The 11,794-nt window shown below is 36.1% G+C and overlaps 1 protein-coding gene across 1 annotated transcript in view; it reads left to right on the top strand.

Moving 5' to 3' along the window:
• The window catches only part of LOC113236110, a 429,318-nt gene that overhangs the window by 64,084 nt on the left and 353,440 nt on the right, over window positions 1–11,794 (top strand). The gene's annotated exons all lie outside the window — the stretch shown is intronic.

Below are 11,794 nucleotides of genomic sequence, written 5' to 3'. Positions count from 1 at the left end.
ACACACACACACACACACACACACACACACACACACACACACACACAAACTTAACTTTTCGCATATAATATATATCAGAATTTAGACATATTCTTTAACAAACAGTATGTTATCCGGCGCGGGATACTTCTGTTCGAACTACCTTTCGAGCATTGGTGTCCTGTACAGTGGGTGGCATACTGTGAGCAGTGCTTTCCAATTTAATTGTGTAATATAATTTTTCTTAATTTTATATTTGTTTTTTTTTTTATTTAATCAGATTGACTTGTAAGCGTTTTGGTAATGTAAGTACTAGAGTTGTAACGAATATTCGGTTACTATTCGTTATTCGGCCGAATACGGAATATTGAATCACTACTCGGCCGAATACCGAATACCTAAAAAGTGGAAGGAACAAAAAAAACACAGTAAAGTATCATGTAACATTTATCAATTAATGCAATTTTCTAAAACATCATAGGAAATGTAACATACATACTTAAGTTATTTTTAAGAGATCAAAAAGGGCAAAAAACTAAATGCAAACTACCTATTTATAATTGAAGTTTAGTCATGACTAAATAAACGCTAACAGGTCAGTTGACCTTTTACAAATAATAAGTAATTAGTTAAGTACTTATTTATTTATTTATTTATTTATTTATTTATTCATGGAAAACCAACAGCTATAAACATTTAGAAAGATACAGCAATAAAAACATAAAGCCAATTACAGGTTTTCACTTATAGCTACAAGTTAGTTAAACACGAGCATTGGACTAATAAAACTAATAAATACTACTAAATACTAATAAATGCAGCAATCCCATACGTGCGTCAACAACCACTTGTTATTCAATTAAATTAATTAATATATCTGTTATTTTACGTTTTAGTGCATCAATATTACAATTAAATATATCTACATCCAGGTCATAGTCACTTAGCACACCATTTAAACTCCTACTAGCTCTACATATAAAACTATTCTGTCTATAGTTTGTCCTCGCTATGGGAACTACAAGAGGGTGGTAGTGTCTCATGGAACGTGTTGGAACATTAAATGAGAGTTCATCCAATAAGTCAATGCAATCAACCTTGCCGTTTATAATATTTAAAAGATACACTATATCACAGATTTTTCTGCGATCATATAATGGTAATAGACGCTGATCTTTACAGAGACGCAAGTAACCCAATGAATTATAAGACTTACCCATTTTATAACACAAGAATTTAATAAATTTATTTTGAACTCGTTCTACTCTGTCAATATAGACCTGGTACATCGGATTCCAAACTTGGGAGGCATATTCTAACTTACTACGAACATATGTACAATATAGTATCCGTAGAGTTTTTGGCTTTGAAAAACAAACTGAGTTACGCATTATGAATCCAAGAGACTTAGTAGCCCTGGAGACAATATCATCAATATGAGCATCAAAAATCAGCTTTGAATCATGGATGACACCCAGATCCCTTATCACAGTCTTTCGTTCAAGACTACAATTTTTTAATATATAAGAGGTAGAAATACTTTTTACTTTCCGTGAAAAAGTCATTAGAAAACATTTGGAGGGGTTAAGATCTAATTTATTTCTCAAACAATAGTCATCCAGACGTGATAGATCAGACTGTAGGGCAACAGCGTCATCAACCGATGTGATTTTGGCATAAATTTTCATATCGTCAGCAAAGCTCAGTAAGTCGGAAAAGCAGAAGCAATTTCCAATGTCATTAATAAATATATTAAAGAGCAGTGGCCCTAACAGCGAACCTTGGGGCACCCCACTGGGTATGGTAACCCAACTAGATATGTAATTATTTACGACTACTGCTTGAGATCTATTTTTTATGTATGAAGAAAACCATCTCAGAAGGTCACCTCTTATACCGATTCTATGGAGTTTAGCTATAAGAATGTTATGGTCAATTCTATCGAAAGCTTTGCTATAATCTGTGTAGATGACATCTACTTGATGACCATTGGCCATAGACTGCGAGATAAATTCGTTCAACAATACAAGATTGGATGCCGTAGACCTACGTCGAAGAAAACCATGTTGAGTGGGATTAAATGAATTATATAAAGCATTATAGACTTGGGTGTGAACAATTTTTTCCATTACTTTAGATAATATACACAATTTAGAAATGGGTCTATAATTAACTACACTCGTTTTAGGCGAGTTCTTTAAGACAGGGGTAACATACGCACATTTCCATAGTAACGGCACATAACACTCAGCAAAGGAACGCTGGAATAGTAATAATGCTGGTTTATTGATGCAATCAGCGCAATTAATTAAAAAGAATGCCGGTAAATGATCTGGACCCGCTGACTTGCTCGGGTCTAGTGTACGTAACAATCTTGTAAGCACATTGGAATCTACTTTGATACTAGCAATATCAGAAACTGTCTGATAATCAATATTAACGTCAAATTTGTCTGGAACATCACTTGATGTAGAACTCAAAAAATTTGTTTTGAAATAATCGGAAAAGGCATTACAAATATCACCACCAGTGTTGACATTAACATTACCATATCGTAAACTACTAGGAATGCCGTGCGACTTAAAACGAGACTTAATAAATGACCAAAATTGTTTAGGATGTTTTGCAATATTATTTTCAACTGATTCTGTGTACTTCAAAAAACATTGTTTTTCCAGTAACTTAACACGATCCCTCTGAAATTTAAAAGACAATGAATCACATACATTATTATACAATTTATATCTGCGGTGATATTTATTTTTTTCTCTAATTGCCTTTTTTAATGGTGACGTGTACCAAATAGGATACGTCCCCGAAATTACAAGCTTACTTGGAACATGTTGGTCTCTAATTAGTCTAAATTTATTGTAAAAGAATTCAACACATTGATCTAATGTACGGTGCGAAAATTCATTATCCCAGTCTATGCTTAAGAGCTCAGCATTGATGAGGTCGTAGTTAGCCCTATTATAAAAATATTTTAAATATGAAGCTGATTTCAAACGAGTGAAAGGGATCAATTGTATAGAAACAATTAAAGCTTTATGGTATGGATCAAGTGGCACCAATGGTTCAAAGCATTCCGATACCGTTACGATGTCATTACATAAAACAAGGTCCAGAATCCTATCATTTTTATTGACAATACCATTATATTGTTTTAGATTTTGTACACTCAATTCATCAATTAAAGCACACTCATCGTGCGTAGAATAATCAGTAGGTACATAGAACTCATGGTTCATAGTCCAACTAATATTACTTAAGTTAAAATCACCAACGATCAAGAATTTATCTCCAGGATTACTAAGTCTAACCTCACCTAGTTTGTTCAAAAAATTTTGCAACTGCAGAGAAAAAGAGTTACCTTCATTTTGTTTACATAAGTATAAAACACACAAATGTAAGTTAGTGGTACGATTGCCTGGTGATTTTAATGATAAAGTCACCCATAAATCTTCCGCAGAGGATTGATAGGTAGGTTGAGGAGTAACACTCAGGTCCCGGCGGATAGCAATAATAACTCCACCACCTAGGCTTTGACCAGTCAACGACAGATCACGGTCCCGCCGCCATACCACGTACCTACCATCAAATAGTTCCGAATCATAAATTCCATCCACTAGCCATGTCTCCGTCAGCACAATTATATCAAAAGAATTTCTAAGTAAATTGCAATAAAACCCTATGGTTTTTGTACGAAGTCCCCTAACGTTTTGATAGTAAATAGTAGGATAATACGACTTATCTGTAGAATCAATCATTTTTAAAACAAAGAAATGAAATTAAATAGCAACAATATGTAAATGTATAAGAATCTGCAAGGACCAGCATCACTAACAATAAATAATAATATTTATTTCTCAATTTTAACCACAAAGTAATGCAATTCGGCAAGTAAATACGTAAATCTAAATAAACGAAATCATAACAAGACATAAATATAATCCCATTAGCCAGAGAAAGCAAGCAATAGTGCACTAAGCGAAACCGTGCGTAGACGCTTAGCGAGAAAGAGACTATCATACGTTGCAATGGGTGCAATATAAGTGAAACATAGTCATTAGCGCAGGTAAAGGATTCCACAAAAGAACAAGATTGCAAACAATAGATCGGTTTCAACAGAGCAGAGGCACTCAAACTTTTACAAAATTTAATTAAAGTAAAACTAACAAAAAAGGTAAAATTTATCACTAGACGCGACGAAAAATTACAAAGGCAAGTATATCTTACTTCAAAAATAGACAAATTAATAGCTAATCTTAATAAGCAACACTTTAAGACAATTTGTTTAAATCAGTTTGACTGTTAATAATATAAATCTTCGAATTGTCATTTTTACGCACATGAATTTTACCGTATTTCACCCAGATATATTTATAGCCTTTAAGTTTCAAAGATGATTTAGTAGACGTTAACAACTGTTTGTATTCAGGAGTAAGATGATCATTAAGAAAAACATTTTGAGAACAATCACCGAAACCTATCTCACTTGCCGATAGCTTCTTTTTAGAACGAGCGGACGCTAAAAAATCTTCTTTAATATAGCGGTTGATAAAGCTAACAATAATTAGCTTTTCCTTGGAATTTTTCATCGGAACTCTGGAAATATAGTTGACGTTGGTTTTGTGAATCTAATAATCAACAGCTTTCGATATCCGGTCTAGAATCATAAATAAGTCCTCGTTGTTCTTCAACGGTACTCCTTTAATTTCAACATTATTGATACGTTGCCATTGATCTCTACTAACGTACTCACTTCTCAAAGCAGCCACATCACTATTCAGAGTCAAAATATTCTCCTGAAGTGCAGACAGTTTCGGCAACTCATTCTCCATTGACTTTAGCCTCAAGCTATGATCATCCAAAATAGCGCTGTTGAAATCACACGACTTCTTGAGTTCATTTATCTCGTCTTTTATAGATTTGACGTCTTGCACAAGGACAGGCAAACTAGATAGATGGGTCTGCATGGTACGCAACTCCGCCATAATAGTATCTAATGTGACAGAGTCAGCAGTGGGTATAGGTGAAGTAGCATCCATCCTGCACGTTGCACATTTCCAGACTGATCTACGATCAGCACCAAGCTTACGATAGCCCTGTTCCGATACGCCAGCACAACAAAAACCAAATATTTTTTTGCAAAAGCAACATTGAGCACTATCATTCACGGTAGTACTACAACGAGCACACTGCATTATTACGTTAAATATAATATAAAGAATTTAACAAAGTTTGAGAATCGTTGACACTTGAGGACAAGATTGTATGACTACGTGGTGATCGTTAGCGAGCTCGAGAGCGACTGATTTATTTATTTATTTATTTATTTATTTATTTATTTACGTACTTCTTATTTGTAAACCAAACTAGAATTAAGTTTCTATATATATATATATATATATATATATAGAAAATCATATATATATATATATATATATATATATATTCTTTATTGCACCAAAAATACATCAGAAAACGTAATTGTAGAAAAAGTGACAAAAGGTGGAATTTATCTCTAAAAGAGATCTCTTCCAGCCAACCCAAGATAGTGGTCATAAGCGGGCAATGCTATATAAGTAAAAAGGAAGGAGAAAAATAATAAACTTAGCATGTAAACAGAAAAATAATAATAAAAAATAAAAAAAGATATTACTTACATAAGTATTATAAACACGTATTATAAACACACGTATTACACACACACACACACGTATTATAAACACACATAAAACTAATTTACTAAAATATTTCCACACGCAAAATAGACGCCTTGACGTCGAGTTGCGGACACTAGCCCGTTACACCAAGTACCAAGTATTTTAAAAGTTATTCAAACTGGGTCCCAAGTCTGCTAATTTTAAATCATCTCAATTGTGTGTCGATAAAGTGCCAATGGCAGTATTTTGTATGTACGTTTGGTATTCTGCTAAAAGTTAAAAGTATACAAAATGGACACCATCCTGCCATTGACACTATAGACACACAACTGAGATGATTTAAAATTGGCAGACTTGAGACGCTGAAGTAAAATAAAGGAACTTAGCTTTCTTCATCCAGATGACATAAATTTAAATTATAAATTTGAAAACTAAATTATGTTTTTATTTGTCATAATTCAAGTTAACAAGTGGTAGGTTGGCCGAATATTCGGCTATTCGGCCACACTCCTGGCCGAATATTCGGTATTCGGTCACAGGCCGAATATGCTATTCGTTTCAACTCTAGTAAATAAGCTATAAGCTTTCAAGTGTTTTTAAATGAATAAATAAATGAATAAATTGTACATCCTTCCTAGAATTGGATTTCCTAGAAACCATCTTTTTGTTTTATAAAATATAAGTGGGCATTTGACCTCTATCACACCTGATGGAAAGTGACGATGAGGTCGACGATGGAGCATGCACACCTAAATAATGCCTATTTACTCTCGCCTTGAAAAGACCCCAAGTTATAATGCTCAGGGAACAAGTCTGCAGGCAGGGAATTCCACTCCATAGCCGTTCGCCATATGAATGTGGAAGCGTAACGCTTCGTGCGAATCTTTGGAATATCCACAACATAGGGGATTGGCAATGGATTCAATGTATCCGCCGAAGTTCAAATTGGACGACAGGTCCATTCCAAGTACCTGGAGACAGTCGGCTATCGGTATAGATATACCACGAAAAGTCGGAATCAGCTCAAAGGGACTCTGTTTTGTGGAGAATAGACACGCCTGCGTTTTGGTAGCGTTGAATTTGACAAGATTGGCATTGCCCCAATCGGAGACTGCCTAGAGTGTCAAATCTAAGCGGCTAACCATGGACTCTCGACAAGACTGGATTTCCTCTCCATTGACCCTTGCATTAGTCAAGTACCTATCTACAACTGTGCTGTCATCTGCATACGCAAAGATACTTGGAATTAATATATCATTGATATGCAGAAAGCGATTTGCAGTTAGTACGGAACCCTAAGGAACGGCATCTATCGTCATATGTTCGGAAGAGTAGCCTTCTAAGACCACTCGAATCGAATATTCGCCACAAGAAATCCGAGATCCAATTGCAAAGGTCAGTGGGAAGCCCATAAGAGGGAAGCTTACTTAAAAGGCTTGCGTGCAAGACCCTGTCAAAGGCTTTAGAAATATCCAAAGACACTGCAAGTGCTTCGCCTTGCTTTTCTATAGCCTCGCTCCATATGTGACAGGCATACACAAGAAGATCCCCAGTAGATCGCCGTCGTCGGAATCCGTACTGGCAATCAACTGAGGAGGTCGTTGTCTTCAAGATACGACAGGAGACGGTTGTTGAGTACACGTTCCATAGTCTTGCAGAGTATGGAACTACACCAGTCTCAAGTGAGAGGCGGTACAGGAGTGTGAGAACAAGAGACAACTCAGGCGCACGCAGGACTATTGCTGGAATTCCATCTGGCCCGCTAGCTTTATTCATGTCTATATTTCGCAGAGTTCTAAGTCTCTTTTTGGCGTATGCCAACTGGCGCCATAGTGCAGCCAGCCTGAGGTAAAGTAGGTGGTAGGTTCCCTGCGGCATCCAGACGCGAACTCTGTGCAAACAGTGAGACAAAGAGATTCGCCTTCTCTTCCGCAGTATGAGCCAGCGAGGCATCCGTCCTCAGCAGAGGTGGTAAAAACGGGCACCAAAAGTTAGATTATACCGCTTTGGCCAGGAACCAAAAGGTTTTCCTGCCTGCTGGATAAGAGGCAAGCTTGGCCCTTATGCGGCGTAAACGGTCGAATGGCCCTACGTAACAAGTTTTTACACTTCTTGGCGGCCTTATTAAAAGCTTTCTTCAAATTCCGAGTAGTCGGAGCTTTGCGCAGTCGAGCATCTGCCAAAGCTTGTATCTCGTATGTGAATACGAGATAGAAGCAAAAGAAAAAAAAAGAAAAAAATTAAAAGTACATGTCTTAAACATATGTATTCCATAATGTATAACACAACATATTCTCACTTCTCTATGACTGTTATCTATAATTGAACTGTACTTGTTTTATGTACAAATAACTTGCTTACTTTCAATGTTATGTGTTACTGAATTTGACGAGATTTACATGAAAAATGATATATGATGCAATTATCTATTTTTTTCCCAGTATCTAAAGGAGGCATCATTCAGATGCTGGTCAGAATAAATTTCTAAGCCTCGTTAACAGGCCCTAGTCCGTAATTAATCCATAGAGCCAGCAAGACTGTAACTAGACCGATCTTAATGTACGGTTACGAAGCTTGAACGCTGATCTTGAAATAAGTTGTTAGTGACTTAAATGGAGAATGGGATCTGGAGCACGGGATCTAATAATGTCTGAGCCAGTTTCAACTTAAGTCTCCGGGTGACGGGCGCAGTGGCAATACCGCTCAGATCTTTACGACGATTTAAAGCTCTGAGCGGCACTGCAACTTTTATGGACTGGCGTGTCGCTTACCACCAGGCGCACGACTTGTTCGTCCCATACCTTTATCATAAAAAAAATATTGTTGGAGAGGCTAAAGTAGCAAGATTTCGCAGGCTGGAAGAGTAGAGAGAAGAACACGTAGAGAGAATGGGATAAGATCGTACGTGGGACCACCTAATGGACACCAACGGGTCGGACGTCTTAGATACCGATAAAGCCTAAGATCTTACGAACATTACTGGTGACTGGCAGGATACCAAATACCACTTTGTGTCACCGAAGTTAGTTACTTAGGTGGCGACCTCTAAATGACACCGGTCCAAAGTGCAAAAATAAACGCACAGTTCGCTTTTTTAACTTAAATCGTACTTAGAGCATTTTTGTTAAAGTGGATTCGAAGTTAGTTCACTTCTAAGCAATTCATTTGATAAGGCCCACTCGGCGGCAAGAGTGTCCGAATTGATTTATCGAGGCTACTTGAAAGCAAGATTTTACCCCGACTTTACGAGTGTGAAAGCACCATTAATCAATATAAAGATATCTGTGTGTCGGTTCGATTCACACGTTCTCCAGTAAGTGAGGGCCTTAATGAGAAATTCAGTTTCTGAATTCCGTACTTTTAACTTTCAGGTTTTGACTATAACGTCTGAAGATTATATTATATTTTATGCTCCACCACTAACTATTACATCCACAATCTGAACTCAAATTTCTGATTTCTTCTACGATTTCTCATATTACGTCGAAAGTAACTATGTTAGTTGGAACATTAGACATAAGCAAACCTGAAGTAAATGAAAAAATACTGCATTAGGAATGATATTTTAATTTCTCTAGAAACAACAATTACAAATTTGAATATATATAAACATCAATTCACAAATGACGTGGTACTTATTGAAAAACTTAACAAAAAACTCATTAAGACGGTCAACAACAAACAATAACAAGACGCTTCTTAATAGTTAACTAGATGACGACAATTTAATGCAGACGAGACAGTATGCCACAGGCCTAAAAGCGATTACGTGCATAAGAAATACATGGCCGGAACCCACGCGTAATTAAGCCTGTCACTTATTAACTTATTACTAGACATGGGTCTTTTCAATGAAGAAGGTACGTCTTTTTCCAAGGGACCGTAATTTAGAAAAAATTTGGAAACCGTCTTTGAGATACATGTTTTCGTTCACGGTTAAATACTACGGAAGACTTTTTGTGTAAAGCTTATTAGTGTCATAAGGAAGTCTGCCTACGGGATATACAATAACAAAGAATAAAGATATCGTATCGTATCGTATATAAACTAGTATTAGTAGTGCTAATGGCCCGGATTTTTGCACGTCTCTTCAGCTAGAAAATAAGTTAAGTAAAATTTTATCAACTTGGTATTCAAGCACCGGCATAATCTGCAGCGTTTGTTTGTTTAGGACAACCAACAATTGTTATTTTTTATTTATTGCATGTAAAGCACTAAAAAACAAAACATTCCAGTATAACATAAACTTAACTAAGTTTTTCCGTATACCGCTCATTGGTCGTACAAATAATTTCTATGTGTAGTGTGTGCGTTCGTACTGCTGCGTGTTGACATTCCTCTAGTATGCGTGAGAGTCATTAATAAAGGGTGTCACTAAACCTTGATCCTTGTAGATACATCCCACCGCTAAACACGAGTATATTCTAATAAATAGTCGTGAACGGTACTTTAATAATGCATTTAAAGTTAATACCTATGTATGTTGTTAGTTAAAATTAGAAGGTTATAATTAATTTTTTGTTTGGGAAACTAGTAAAAGAAGAAGTTGTCCCCATAATCACACATGCTGCAAATCTTTGTTTTAGCGATGGCATATTTCCAACCTTACTCAAATAGTCAATCACAACTCCTGTGTACAAGGGTGGGAATAGAGACGAAGTCAGCAATTACAGACCCATCTCAGTACTACCAGTATTCTGTAAAATATTCGAAAAACTAATTAACAAAAGACTCATTAATTATTTAGATAAGTATAACATCCTGTCAGACTCGCAATTTGGTTTTCGTCATGTAAGGTCTACTGAAGATGCAGTAATTGCACTCACTACATTAATTACTGAAAAACTTTACAATAAGAAAAAATGCATTTCAGTATTCCTAGATCGACAAAAAGTCTCTGTCCCTATCTTAATTCACAAACTTGGCATAAGAGGGATTCCATTACGCTTGTTTTCAAGTTATCTAACAAACAGGTCTCAAAAAGTCAAGCTAGTGAGTTGCGCTAGCGACAGTGCTGGGATGACATACGGTGTGCCCCAGGGTAGCGTCCTTGATCCAACACTACTCCTCATATATATTAATGATCTATGTAATACAACGGTCAAGGATGCTAAAACATTTACGTATGCGGATGCACTGCCGTCGTTTTTGATGGGGATTCATCGGACTCGATAAGGACCAGTGTTGAGCTGGGACTCAAACAAATAAACAAATGGTTGTGTAGTAACGTTCTGTCCTTGAATGCTGTAAAAACCATTTTTTTGTGTTTTGCTAATTATAAAAGTACCCAACCTTGTGAGGATTTCTACATAAGAATCCACAACTGTGACAAAAACATTACAGACTCTAATGAGCCTCGTACTTGCCCGCGCATACAAAGGGTTGATTAAACAAAATACCTAGGTATCATTTTGGACCAGCGTCCCTCGTGGCACCCGCACCTCGAACATATAACAATGAGAATCAGGAAACTAACCTGGATTTTCAAATCACTGAGGCATGTCATGCCGAATGGGGGCACTGATCTAGCTGCTACCAAATTCACTACTAGAGATCTCCTTAAAGAGATTTATGTACAATCCCTTGTACAATCTATTATTGCATATTGCATTCCTGTCTGGGGTAATGCAGCAAAATCTAAATTTATTCAAATAGAACGAGCACAACGTGGTTTGATCAAAACAATGTGTTTAAAAAAAATATTCCACTGAAACTTTGTATCAGCTGACAAAACTAACATCTGTTAGGAAACTTTATGTACTATGTACACTGTTATAAAACTAGTTATAAACTAGTAGTATTAAACTAGTATTGGGTAGAAGAAGAAACTATAACATAGCGCTGGTACCAAAAATCAAAACTACTGCGGCTAGTAAACAGTACAAATACAGGACCTCATATCTATACAATAGTTTAAACAGAGAACTGGATCTGTACAAGAAAATAGTTCGTGCATGCAAGTTAGCATTACAAAATGGCTCGAAACTAAATCATATGAGGAAATTGAGCAATTATTATTAAAAGTTTGAAATATATATATAAATAAATTAACAAGTAAACATGAAATGTATACTATATAATTTGGATATTGTACGTCTATCGGATGGATGACACACATGTACACATTCAGACATTCCACACAATTACTC

The sequence above is a fragment of the Hyposmocoma kahamanoa genome, unplaced genomic scaffold, assembly GCF_003589595.1.
Source record: "Hyposmocoma kahamanoa isolate Upper Pololo Valley unplaced genomic scaffold, ASM358959v1 89, whole genome shotgun sequence".
NCBI classification, from domain to species: domain Eukaryota; kingdom Metazoa; phylum Arthropoda; class Insecta; order Lepidoptera; family Cosmopterigidae; genus Hyposmocoma; species Hyposmocoma kahamanoa.
Note: the sequence above shows the minus strand (reverse complement) of the source record. Positions and strands in the feature narration are given on the sequence as shown.